Consider the following 13522-nt stretch of genomic DNA (forward strand, 5'->3'; position numbering starts at 1 on the left):
GACAGTCAGTCAGTCGGGATTTGCCAAGCTTGTGCTGCCCCCTTGAGGTCATCTGCTGCAGTTCTAAAGCCTGTCCCAGCTTTTCAGAAGATTGGTAAATCTGGGCTGGAAAAGAAGATGCTGTTCAAGGCGGAGAAAGCTCTGCCACTCACTGGTGAGTACTGGGAACTCACACATGCATGGCAAGAGGGTGCAAAATGGAGGCGCCACACATCGGGGTGGTCCAGCCACTCCCTGCAACTTCTCTGCCTGCAAACCATAATGGGTTCGCCCACACTCGGCCTTTAGAGGATCAGATGGCTACTTGACCAATAGCAGACAATGCAGATATGTTTTATTGAGCACTTGTGAACAAGGCAGTGCGTTTAAACATATCATCTTATTACATCTCTGTAAGCACAAACTTCTGACAGGGTGTGGTGGTACACACTTTGGGTCTCTGAGTTTGAAGCCAGCCTGGTCTACAGAGCTAGTTTCAGGAATGCCAGGGCTACACAGAGAAACCCTGCCTTGGAAAACAAAACCAATGAAACAGGCAAAGTAACTAACTTATTAACTTCTGATGGAGACACTAGCAGTGTCTTCATTTTTACAATCAGGAAAGCTGAACCCCAATGTCCCAAACCATACACTCATGAGGAGGAGAGCTATGCTGACAGCAGCCCCCTGAACATCACCCACCGCCATGTCCTTCCTCCCTGTGAGTTCGGTGTGCCTGCCACTGTCACCGCCACACATTTATCTGATTTGCTTTCATCCATTCTCGATTCTTCTTTGTCACCATTTGATTTGCATGTCAGCTTCTGCAAGTTACTGCCAACAGCACTGTTTTAGCACGGGGAGGCTGCAGTCCATACAGAGCAGAGGAGGCACTGCTGTTTAGACTGTGAAGTAGGGAGCCATGATCCACAGAGGTCTGCTGGGCTCCCGGATGCCACAGCCCCTTCTCAGGATGACACAGATTCTGGGGGTGCAGAACCAGGCAATTTGCGGCTTGTGGTCAAGGAGGCAGCTGGGTACCACTGTCTATGAGTTGTAAGGACAATACCTCTCAATCAGTGAACATGGCTGACTTCATACACTGCAGAAAAAGAACACACACGGTGCCGTTTGAAGAGCTCAGTGAAGACACGGCCTACGGCCTCTGCTGACTGCTTCTAAAGATCCATTCCCCTGCTGGGAACCCTGAGCACTGGAGGTAATGATTTGGGAATAGCGTTGTTGCTTGTTTCTGACAACACTTCCCGCTCTGTCCTTGAGCATGCTGCAGAATAAATGAATACCTCTGTTCTTGGAATCCAAGGGTCTAGGAAACTATTCCAGCTGCCACCAAGTCCAGTCACAAGGTCTGGAGGATTAAAAATAACAGTGAGTTCCTGGTATTTTGACATTCTTGTATTTCAACCAGGCACCATCACCCCTTTCTCCTGGCCACACAGAACCACACACTGCGTCCCCTTCTGCCCACCCAGACCTCATCAAGGCACATTGAAGAAGAAGATGCTCTTTTATCTACAGATAAGAGCTGCTACCTCTGTCAGTTGACAGAGATAATATATCTTAAGCACTTGACACATTTAGTAGGCCACCAGGAGTCTTCTGTTGCTCAGTGACAGAGGCAGGGCCTAAATGGAACTGGTTTTAACTGGACTACTCACTGGCTTACAAATAGAACACTATCCCCTCCCTTCCCTTACGCTGTGACTCATTTATCTCCATTGAGGATTAGTTCCCAGCAAAGGACATGCTTCATGGCACCAGGGGTCACATGTAGAAACCGGGAGCTCTATCACATGCCCTAATGAGTCTCAACGTAGCTTAGGTATCAGCCCAGTGATCCCCAAAACACAGGCCTGTTCTAGACACTGAAGCAGACCTCCTTTTTTTCAGGCAAAGACCTGTCAGAGAAACTCGTCATTCTCTTACCCCAATCTTTCCTGTGCTGGAAAACTTTAGGCTCCTTTCCAGTCGCAGCAAGGTTCAAGAGGGAAGACACCTTGGAGAACTATAGTTCAGCCATTACCTGACGGAGAAAAAACCTGAAGATCCAGAGAGAAAGGGGGACAGAAAACATAGACCCTCACACACCTGGGTTTGCTTTGTGAGGATAGCATTGTCTCCATTCTACACACACGAAAGTCCAAGTTCCTAAGGCTAGAAGGATTTGCCTGTCATCACCAGCTTTGTTGCTGGTCAGGAGCTTCAGTGTATCTCTGGAAGGCATCGGTGATTATGAAGGGAGTCAGACATGGGCAGGCTTCTCTGGCCAAAAGCATAACCTGTCAAGGAGTGGAGGAGCACACTTTCTGTGTTGGCACAGTTGTTGAGCATGGGTTCAGAGCAGCTGCTTACTTCACTGGAGACGTGTCACATCGATTCCAAAGGCCACCCATGTGAAATACAAAGAATGTATCTCCCAAAGAAGCAGAAGGCTGCCTGAGGAACCAGGGGCAACTCCCAGCAGCCAGTGAGAACAGTGTTTTTCAGCCATCTGAAGGGTTGGCCCCTCATGTGCACCATATGAATGACTGGGATGGGGTGCTGAACTTTTGAAGAGAGGGAAAGTTCCGTATTTGGATATGGTGACGGTTACACACCTGTATAAGCTTTGTAAAGATTTGCTAGTACACATCAAAACAGGGCCTTGTCTTACATATAAATTATACTACTGTACATTTGATTATTAAGGATGATAATATGAACACCATTACAACTATTGAATAAATAAATGCCAAATAATAATGGCTGGAATAAGAGCTATGAGGGGCGTTAGGGAGTGTGAAACTACCAAACACTTGGTCTAGTCAAAGAGATTAAGAAAATCTTTCCAAGGAAGTAACATTAATCTGAGGTTAGAGTACAGGTAGCCTGGACTAGGGGCTTAGAAGACAGTGCATGCCAAGTAAGCACTTGCATGTGCTCAAAGGGGCTCGGATGGATATTACTGAAACTAAAGAGATGGTGACTAGATAAGGGGTGCAAGGAATTGAATTTCAGGCTGCAATTAGAGGCAACTATGTAGAGATGGTTGGTCCTAGGTAAGAGCCAGCATTTCCCCTGAGAGAATCTCAAGTCCACCAACAGCTGGAAGGAGGTATAGTGACCAGCCGAAAGTTCACACCTAGGAATCAGTATGTACCTCTTCCTTCTCCTGGATGGAAAGCTCCTGAAGTTAGAGAAAGGTCTTGATAACCTGTGCACTCCCCAAAGAAATTTTAGCATCGATGATCAGAAAGGGATGCACAGAACTGTTCTGAATGAATGGATGAATGAATCCACCTCATTTGGATCCAGTATGCTTTTCTAAAGCCATCTGATAAAGAAAAATACAGACGAATATAATTCTCCTCTCCCAACTGAAGGAGTAGGGACCAAGGATGGGGGCCTGCACCCCCAAAAGTATTCATTGTAACCTCTGATCCTAAGTAGACAAAAAGTCTGGAGCTGCATCTGTGATCCCTTTGCCAGGCTCTACCCCTTGTTACTGCAGTAGTCCCCTTAGCCTATAACATGTGACTTCCCTGGGCCTTCCCACTGCATGGTACCCTTTGCCTCAAGACTCCTAGAACTCAGCTGTGATGCCGGTACAGCAAGGTTTCCCACCTATCACTGCCCTGTTCCTGAAGCAGCTGAACGCACCTGTCAGTCACGTCTACTGGTCACAATTCACACTGCCCTTGAAGCCCCAGCTCCAGCCGCTCTCTTCTGGACAGCATTCAACCTTTTCTGCCCATCTGGCCTCCTTAGACACTACCCTGCCTCCCATCTCTCTGAAGTGCAGTCTTGGCCCCTGTTTCATTCTCCTGCACAGCTGCCTTGTTCAAGAATGGTCTCTGTTACCTTCTTATTCACTCCGATGTCTAGCATGCTGCAGGATGGGGGTGGGACAGGATGGCCTGTAAGTGAATGGAAGTGGATCTCTAAAAAGTCAATAACCCAAAGGACAGACACAATTAATATCGATATGGAATGATATGAACACCTAGACAGATTTTTCCCCTCGGATTTTATCTCTGAGCTCCCTCTTGCAGGATGGTTTCCTAGACTTCCAAGCTTACCCGGGGGATCTTTGCTTTGTTACAGATCCCTGGGCCTGTTCCCTCTGTACAGTCCTTACCCATCCTTCCCTTCTGCACTGCAGTGCCTCTGCCTGTGCCACACCCACAGTGACACGTGAGGCCGTGTCACTATCATGGGCTTCAGAAGGACTCTTCCTTACCAAGATAGCAGTAGCAGTGTAGACAGAGTCACAACATACAGACTAAAGAAAAAAGAGCTGCCTTCCTCTCATGTTCACTGAAGCAGATTAATTTATCCTTTGATCTTTGAATGAAAAGTCGGCTGTTCTTTCTGCAAGGCCATATGGCGAGCTTTAGAACACATCTGAGTTAGGCACAGAAGGGAAACAGACCGCCTGCTGGGAACATGAGCGCACCAGCTCTGCAGTGAACCGAAAGCAGCTCTGCACATTGGGGCCCTGGCTTGTGGAAGGTTGGTCATACACACCTTCAACATGATGCTGATCATAGGACCCACACTGAAGATGGGTTGACATCACTTACATTCTCAGAAAAGGCAGCTGAAGGGAGCAGGAATGGAGGGGAGCAGAAGGAGTGACTTCGAAGCCACAGATGCTAATTTTACTCTTAAGAAACTTTAGGGTGACACCTGTAACTTGTATGGTGAAGGGTCTGTCTCCCCAGCTAGACCACTCATGGGCTGGCATAATTTCTTCTTTAGTGTTTCTCACCCCTACACTACTCCCGAGGGCCAGCTGACCTGCACATTTGAGAATCTCATGAAATGACAACCCAACCAATTGGCAGGAACGAGTCAAGGGGAGCCTGAAACATGGGCAGCTTAGCAACGGCTCTCTTTCCCTCTCCACCCTTTATTTTTAAAATCTTGTTAAATAGGATACCGAGTATAACAGTAAACACAGAAAGTGTCTAAAATTTAGGAACTATAAAGTCAAGGGGGAAGCCAGGCATGGCAGCAAACGCTTGTAATTCCATCATTAAAGTAGCCAAGGCAGAAGAACCACTGTGAGTTTGAGACCAGCCTGGGCTATATAGTGCATTCAAGACTGGCCTGGGATGCATACTAATACCCTGTCTCTAAAAACAAAATGAACTAATACATAAAAACAAATTGTAATCCTATCACCCAAACAGATCACTTTGCTTTAATTCCCCTACAGAAATTGAAGTCATTATTTATAAAGCATTTACAATGAAAATGGCATTTTGAAAATGGGAAAAATATTGAAAAATCACGCAAGCTCCGAAGGTTTAAGTCCTAGCATTTTGTCATATGCTGGCCTGATTTCTCCACACTTGGCCCTGAGGAACCCTGACTGCAGCATCTGCTTAGTAGTTTTACCACAGTGTTGGTTGTGGAAAGGTGGGATCTATGGTTCTTAATGCACATTACTCCATCATGAGGCAAAACAAAACTCATTTAACCACTTCCAAGCTGCTAAACATGTAAGTTACTTAAAATCTATCACACCCACAAAGAGCAGGAAAGAAAATATTTCTCCTCTGGGCACCACTAAGAGAATCTGAGGTCATCAGTTCTGGATAGAGGCCACTGGGGCAGCCCTGGTTTGGCTCTCAGACATCAAAATCTGGGCTTTATTCACTCAGCATGGCTGTTCTATTCTTCAGAGCTACCCAGGTATCTGAGAGCATCAGAGAGGAAATGACTGTGCCTGTCTCAGGACATCTCCTGCACCTTCTCTGCAGTGTGGCTCTGATCCTTATGGAAGGGTGTGCAGAGACAGAAGGCAAGAAAGAGAGAGGGACATTGAAAATGTGCTCACACCGAAGAATTATGGCAATTCAGAGGGGACAAAGGAGCAAAAAATAAAGTATAATGTGTATGGCAGTCTTTCTTCTGATTACACACACACACGCACACGCACACCAGCCTTCCATTCTTACTTGAGAAACCCCACAGTTTTCAGTGTATTCTTCCAGAAGTAACTATACGTACACACCCTCTTCCTTTACCAAATATCTAGTCTCTCCTTTCCTCTCCTCACCTCTCCTTCCTTCCGCCCTCCTCTTCCTTCATCAACATCTCTCTCCCCCTTGCTGCTCCCTCTTCTCTTCTCTTCCTCATTTTCGCCCATGTATTTGTTCGAAATGGCATCCACACTGGATTGACTCCCACAATTCTCCCTCCTCAACTTCCTGAGTTTTGTGATTACAGGCACATGTCACCATGCCAGGCCAACTATCCACTTCCTGTCTACCCACGTAGCTATCCACGTATCCATCCTTACTTCTTTAAATGAATATTTAGTGTAGAACAGTTCAGAAGAGACTTGCAGGGTCAGACCTGGCTCCCCAGCCCTGTCACCAACTGATTTTTACAACTTTAGGGGAAAATGCCCTGCTTCTCTCTGCCTGTTTCCTCCTAAAGAAAACTGTGTCCATTCCATATACAGGTATGTCTTAAACCATAAAAACTTAAAGTCACTGGACACATCTATAGAGTGTTACTCTGTCCAGACCTGCAGAGGGAAGGTTAGATAGTGGTTTCCTACCCTACTGAGGGGAGGAGGGGGCAGGGTGACCCAGCCACCAGCAGCAATGTTCAGTCATGCCAGCACCCCACAGCCTGGTGAAGGGGACAGGGTGATATTTCATAAACATTACCTCACGTGTTTTCTGGGAGATAAGCTGTTTGCTAAACTTAAACCTCCTGTTTGGCCTTCTAAGAATTCGATTACAGGTGTGTAGCACTATGACCGGTTTCCAGAGGTTGTTTGTAAATTTTTCTAGCTTCTCTAAAAGCATCACTTTCCAAAATGTTATAAATTATCATTACTTCTAATTTTTGTTTAATTATAGAGGAGCGGGCTTGGGAGTTCCTTCCACATGACCATCTCCAGGACAGCTGACGCCTGCTTGGACCGGCTGTGGGGACCTCCAGCTTGGCTTGCCCAAAATACAGGAACTCAAAAATGGAGCTGCCTCTATTTAGTGTAAATAGAGGTAAATGATCTTGAAGGACAGGAGGGTCATGCTGGGAAAGGCTTCCTCTGGTCAGAAGCTGGGGTCTGTAAGCACCTGAAAGCCAACCACACACGTCAGGAGCCTTCTTCTCCCGTGTGGCTCTAACCCACTCTACAGTTGTTCTCCATGACGGATTCACAGAGATCAGGGCCTCTGCATGGAAAACCTGGTGTGGAGATGGGAGGGAAAGGGGAGGCACCGCTCAGTAGGGAAGTGGAGTCTGGGTAACCTAAGCTGGCCTCTAGCTCTCTTACCTGCCACGTTCTTTCTTCTCTCAAGAACAAGAGGCCCATGGCTAACTTATAGAAGTATCTGGTGTTAACCACAAATTTTCCTTACCAGTGTGCCCTCTTCCTCCAGGCCCACACCTCTAATCAGGATGGCCTCTCCAGAGAGCAGAAAAGCACAAAGGTCACAGTCAGAGATGAACAAGGGTGACCACTAGGTTAGGCCCCAGACCTTCACAGGTCAGCCTGTATCCTGCTTTCTTTCTAGTGATGGTTCCTGTTCATTAACAAGTGCAGAAATGCTGACACAGCTGTGCCAAAACTGTGAAAGGTTCAAGACCTGAGTATCTAACACTTTGAACATAGCTCACCCAAACAACATTGGCATGTGTATCATTCGCTTAACGATGATATTAAAGGTCAGACTTGGACGGCTCCATGAAGACCTGGCCCCAGATGAATTTCTACCTTGTACTGTCTTGATGGCCAATCATGAGAACTGAGCTCAGTGAATTCTGAAGCCTGCAAGCACCAAGGGCAGTTTTGCTCTGTGGACCTGAGGCTGCTTGGGAAACATGAGCCGTGAGATGTTGGCGGCATCAAAGATGTAACTTCAGTGCTGTTGCTGCCATGGGTAGAAACTGTTCGGGAGGACCCATTCCAGCCTGCATCTCTGGAAGGGAATGCTATCTCTAGGGGTGAACTGAAAGCCTAACCAGGATCAAATGACGCATTTCACTTCGGTCAATGAGTGGATTGAGCTTTGCCTGTCCCAGCTACAGTTTCCTCATCTGCAATGCACAGAGGATGATCCCAACTTCTCAGGCTTGGATGCAGAATACAAAAGACTGTGTGTGTGCCAAGCTTTAAGTTAGAACCAGGCATAATGCTAGTATCTGCCCATAAGAGGAGACATTCCTGGAGAAACAGGGGCTATAAAAGGGAAACAGGCGGTGAAGGCCATACTATCTACATCCCCTCACTATTTCTGAGAAAAAACCCAAGAACCCTGACAAAGAAAATAAATGGAGGGGAAGCAGGGAGAAGGAACTGTCTGTATTTTCCCTCCCCCTCCAACTCCCTAATTCTGGAATGAGTAAGTCTCTTTCTCTGTCAGAATTAGGCAAACGGCTTGGGCCTAGAAACAAGGCTTGAAAGAGAAGCCTCCTTTGAAACTCGTGTGCTTCTAGGCACATGTTCTCCAGTGGGCATCCCTGACTCTGATCAGTGGACAAGCCGGGGCAGATACTATCTTTATAACTATAGCATGTGTGGCTCTTTCTATGCATTTTCTTCCCATGGGATGCTACACATCCTCTGTGAGTTCCTTAGCCTCTTTGAATCCACAGTTATTTACGTATAAATTGAAGAAAATGATGTCTATTTAATATGACAATTATGACCATAGCAGTCTCATGCATATAAACAACAGTGCTTAATGCAGCATACACATATTAAAACTATATAAACTTTGCGGTTATTCATAGGCACTGCAGTAGACACTGCGCTGTATAAAATGCTTTCTATTAATCAGAACAAGCTGAAGGCACTGCCTATTTCAATTCCAATCCCCACGCCATAGCTCGAGAAATTGAGAAGGAAACAACACCCAAGACCACGGCCAGCATTTGCTACATCCAACCTGAAAAACTGACCCTTTCATTTCCAAATTATGTTCCCACTCTTTGGTGGCTTGTTAATGATGTCAAAGCAGGAGACTGCCACTAGCTGTCACTTCACGTTTCTCTTTTTTATACTTTAGGATCCAACACTATGACTGTGACATCAGCAGCCAGGAAACAGGTGGATGCCACTGACCTTGGCTGTGCTGATCCAAGCTCCCCTAACAAGAGCTTGGTAGGAAGCAAGGATCTTAAGTTAAAGACAGTTTGGATATTGTGACCCTCCCTGTCACCCATCACACTACCTGAGCTCATTGTCCCTGGGGTCTACTTTCTTCAAGTCCCCTTCCTGGTGTGCTCACCATGTGAGCTGTGTAAGTCCTCACCAGGACTGGCTGATGCTCGTTTACTTAAAAAATCTTGTTAATTGAAGAAGAAGGCTCTGCCACCCCCACCAACACCAGGCTCTTTCACATTTGGCTTTCACATTCCCTGCTTCCTAATTCCATTCCTGGGGCTTAATTATGATTACACGGCTTTATTACATAGAGTTGATTTTAAGTAATGGCCCTAATTAAGAGTGAATTTTAATTAAGCTTAATTCAGAGCCTGCCTCCGATTGCCAAAGATTTGCAGCCTAAGCAGAGGAAAGGCTGTAGCTCAGAACTCACGTGTGACTTGATCTCCGTGCTCCGGCTGCTGTAGCTGTTTCCTCCAGCCCACCTGCACCTGCTCCATCCACTCCTGGCTTCTGGAGAACACACCTTCAGCAGACTACAGGGGTAAACTAGACCCAACTTTCCAGAGGCCTAAGCCCCAGAAATAAGAAAGCAGGAGTCACTTGGCCTGGAGGTAGGAAACCTGGCCCTTAAAGACACAAGTTTATTAGCCACATCACTGGCCCTGCTTAAAACTAAGGTCACCCCCTTTCTCCCAACCATTCGTAATACTCGTTGTAAGGTGAGCAGACTCAGGAGGCCAGGGCTCACAGGAGTCAGGACAGGGGAGGATGACACCACCCCTATTCTCAGTGGCCATGGTCTTTGTTCAGTGTGACTTTTGAGAAAGCGGTAATGATCAGAGTGTAGCCAGCCCCATGCTCTGCCTTAGCCATTGCACCGAGTCTTAGAGGACCACAGCACTGTGCCTTTTGGTTCTGGCACAACCAAAGACACCATAGAACTGGAGGGAAATACACCGACTTGTCTTTAAATGAAATTTCACTCCACCTTTAACACTGCCATAGACTAATTATGGGTGGAGGGGAGGCTGGCATGCTTTACAAAGCAATTAAAGCTTAATACCTCCAAATCAGAAACTGTCGCCTTCAAAATGCCCAAGACCAAAGTCTGTCCTGCCTTTTCTCATGATTGCAGATACAAATTTACAAAACTGAAAATTTGCCCTTCATATGTTCAGAAGGACTGAGAATTGAAAAGACAAGTTTGTGTGTCACTGCAGGATGTAGTGTAAGGTAAAGCCCTGTCCTGATGACACCTAAGATTAGCTCTCACTTGTCCAATGCTGAAAATAATGGCTAAGAGAGGGGAGCCAAAGGCTCCCAGCTTTCCCCCAATGACTACCCTGCACTATCATGAGGAGGCTTCAATTCTACACAAAAATCCATGCCCCCCACCCCCCACAATTCCTACCATGACTCCCTGGCCTCAAGGGCATGTACGGACTTTCTTAGGATGTTCAAGTGAGAATATAATAAAATCAACACATCCTCTAAGGCTTGCTGCTGGAGTTGGTCTGTAGGTAGTAGCTAGTACTGATGGTCCATTCTGGATGCCATTGCCACTCTCAAATGTTGGCTAATAAGATACCCACCTTGGAAAATCATCCACAGGGAAGCCAAGCTCTAAATAAGAACATTTTGACTTTTCTGAAGGAAATGGAAAATAGAAGTCAATTATCTTGAAAGTAAGAGGGGCAATTTCACTCATAAATGCTGTACGTCATAGGTCAGTTTGAAAGCAACCATTCAAGTATTTCCCGGCCTAAGTTAAAAGGAAAGGAAAGGAAAGGAAAGGAAAGGAAAGGAAAGGAAAGGAAAGGAAAGGAAAGGAAAGGAAAGGAAAGGAAAGGAAGAGGGAGAAGAAGAAGAAGAAGAAGAAGAAGAAGAAGAAGAAGAAGAAGAAGAAGAAGAAGAAGAAGAAGAAGAAGAAGAAAAATCATGTCTCAACGTCCCTCCATCTATTCTTCTTATTGAGTAAGTCTTCCTTAGGCTAGGAAAAAAAAAAAAAAGAAAAGAAAAGACAGAGGGCTTGAAACACAATAAACAAGTATTCTGTGCTGATCCAGCCATAGACACTTCCACTTAAAGCTGAGTATCCAGAAAACACTTTTGTTTGCCCTAATTTTTTTGCACAGACACCACCATGCCCAGGGATTTCTCCCAATGATGATGTGGACGTGTCTGCTCTTTTTTCTAAGGATTTAGGGGTAAAGTTATCACCAACTTCTTGAGCTAAGCACAAGGTGCTTCGCCATACCTGCTCAGTATCCTCTACCTTCTCCTCCAAAGAAACTCCACAGGAAGAGCAGAGGGACACAGCCTTGGCCTAAATATGAAGACGTCACAGAGCCTCATTTGTACTAGATAATGCAACCTACACCCCCATTACAGCCACTCCATTCTGGACATTTTTCATTCTGCTAGCTGAAGGCAAGGTGTAGGAATGGTTTTGTGATCTCCACAGATGGCTTCCCAAGACCAATGTTTTCTTCTGTTATCAGTGACTACCCCCAGACTTTCCTGGAGGCTTAAATTCTTCTCCTGCAAATTATCCACTGTGGAACTTTAGGCCTTGGTTCCCCTCATCTGTAAAATGTGGTAACAGAGCACCTACCTTGCAGGATTGTGGTGAGGGTTTAATGAGATAGTGCTTAGCACAGGACAAGTGCTCAGTGGTGGTCATTGGTTAAGGTTAACTCTGGCTTACGCTCGTGCCATGGTTTATCAGCAGCTCCTGGATTGGCTGATGCAAGAAAGAGGATCTTATTATGCTCTGAAAGGCCCACAGGAATGAGGATTCAGCTCTTCCACAAACCCCCAAAATGCATTTGTGTGCTTTCTTGCTTTCCCGGGGAGCCAGCTAGCAGGGCTTAGGGGTAATGTTGCTCAGACCAGCTCCCTCTGGAGATCAGGTTGATGGTGGCTCCCTGGAGAATCCTTGCAGGCTCCATGGGCACCTGTCCAAACTTGCATGCACATGTGCCTTCTTCCTTACTGTGCATTGCCTCTTCACATCTGGGCACAGCCAGATCCCTGCAGTCAGAATCTGTGTGAATAGCTGTCCAGGCCAGAGACAAAACCCATTGCTGATCCCTGAGTGAGGCCCAGTGCATCAGCCTGGGAATTTATACCAAGCAGAAAGATCCACAGAAGAGAAAAATGCAAATCAATTGTAGAATATAATATTATCATTGTCAACATAAAAGACTTTTATTTACTGCCCCTTAAAAGAAAATACACCACGGTGCCATTTGTTTCAGGGAATGCAAAAAAGGTTTCAACAACTAACAGGGCATGTTTCTGAGCAAAATATGCCCCATATGTGATTTTGGAGCATATTGTCAGTGGCCACTTGTGTGTCTGTGTTCTTGCAAACAAACCCATGACCCAGAGTCACAGAAGGTCACTTCCAGCCTGCTTTTTCTGAGTCACAGGGCATCTATTTACCACCGTCCACAAATGAACCAGGCAATACTGTGAGACAGGTCACAGGGCATGCACATTTCAGGATAAGATAGCTGAGCAGCTGCTTGGTTTCCAGAGGGACAATGGTGAAATATGTGAATGACTCAAATATGTGAATGACTGATATTGCTTTGGGAAAATGGTAGATGGGTGGAAAGAAATCCTCCAGAGCAGCAGTTCTCAACCTGTGGGTCATGGCCTCTTAGGTAAACCTCTATCTCCAAAAGTATTTACATTATGATTCCTAACAGTGGCAAAATTACAGTTATGAAGTAACAATTATTTTGAAATAATTTAGTGGCTGGAGGTCACCACAACACGAGGAGCTGTATTAGAAGGTCGCAGCATTAGGAAGGGTGATGACCACTGCGCTCGGGCGTATGCTTACAACAGTAGACTCACTCACGTCCCAAATCATTTATCAGTTTTTGTCTTGCACTGGGTACAGACCAAGGATTAGGCCATGACATTTGCAGAATTGATTTAATGCGTCTTTCCTTTATGGGTTTGGGTGTTTAAGAGGAAACATTACAGCAACCATTTTATTTTTGAGGGGGGGCTGAGTCTAAATTTATAAGGCTTCAAACAATAATAATTATTTTAATGACATTTCATGTAGAATAATATACATTCTAAATGGTTCTCTCAATAGCCTTTGGAAATGTCCAAGTACACAAGACCATTGATCTACAAGGAATTGGCCTAGAAATCTCCGCAGATACCAAAATACAAGGCTGTTCCAGTCCCTAATGTCAGATGGCATAGCATTTGCATATATGTTATGGACACCTTCCCTTATAATTTCAATAATTTCTAATACCCAATACTATCAAAGGTTAGGCTTTTTACTGATAATAACAAGAAAATACTTACATATGTTCAATACAAGTTTTCTCAAGTATTTTCCTTTCACTCTTGTTTGAATCCACCGATGTGAAGCAT

General features: G+C 45.5%; 1 long non-coding RNA gene across 5 annotated transcripts; it reads right to left on the reverse strand.

The window, feature by feature from the left end:
* Positions 1-317: 317 nt before the first annotated feature.
* LOC143442839 (uncharacterized) lies at positions 318-13260 on the reverse strand. 5 transcript variants are annotated; one of them, XR_013111373.1, is made up of 6 exons: positions 11730-13260; positions 10708-10762; positions 9546-9683; positions 1927-2279; positions 1284-1348; positions 318-1081 (listed from the first exon to the last, which is right to left on the reverse strand). It is a non-coding gene; the product is annotated as an uncharacterized LOC143442839 (long non-coding RNA). The 5 variants fall into 5 exon arrangements; XR_013111371.1 differs by having other exon boundaries at positions 9546-9741; positions 11730-13256; XR_013111374.1 differs by lacking the exon at positions 10708-10762 and having other exon boundaries at positions 9546-9741; positions 11730-13254.
* Between the last annotated feature and the right edge of the window lie 262 nt (positions 13261-13522).

The sequence above is a fragment of the Arvicanthis niloticus genome, chromosome 6 (genome assembly GCF_011762505.2).
Source record: "Arvicanthis niloticus isolate mArvNil1 chromosome 6, mArvNil1.pat.X, whole genome shotgun sequence".
Classification (NCBI taxonomy): Eukaryota; Metazoa; Chordata; class Mammalia; order Rodentia; family Muridae; genus Arvicanthis; species Arvicanthis niloticus.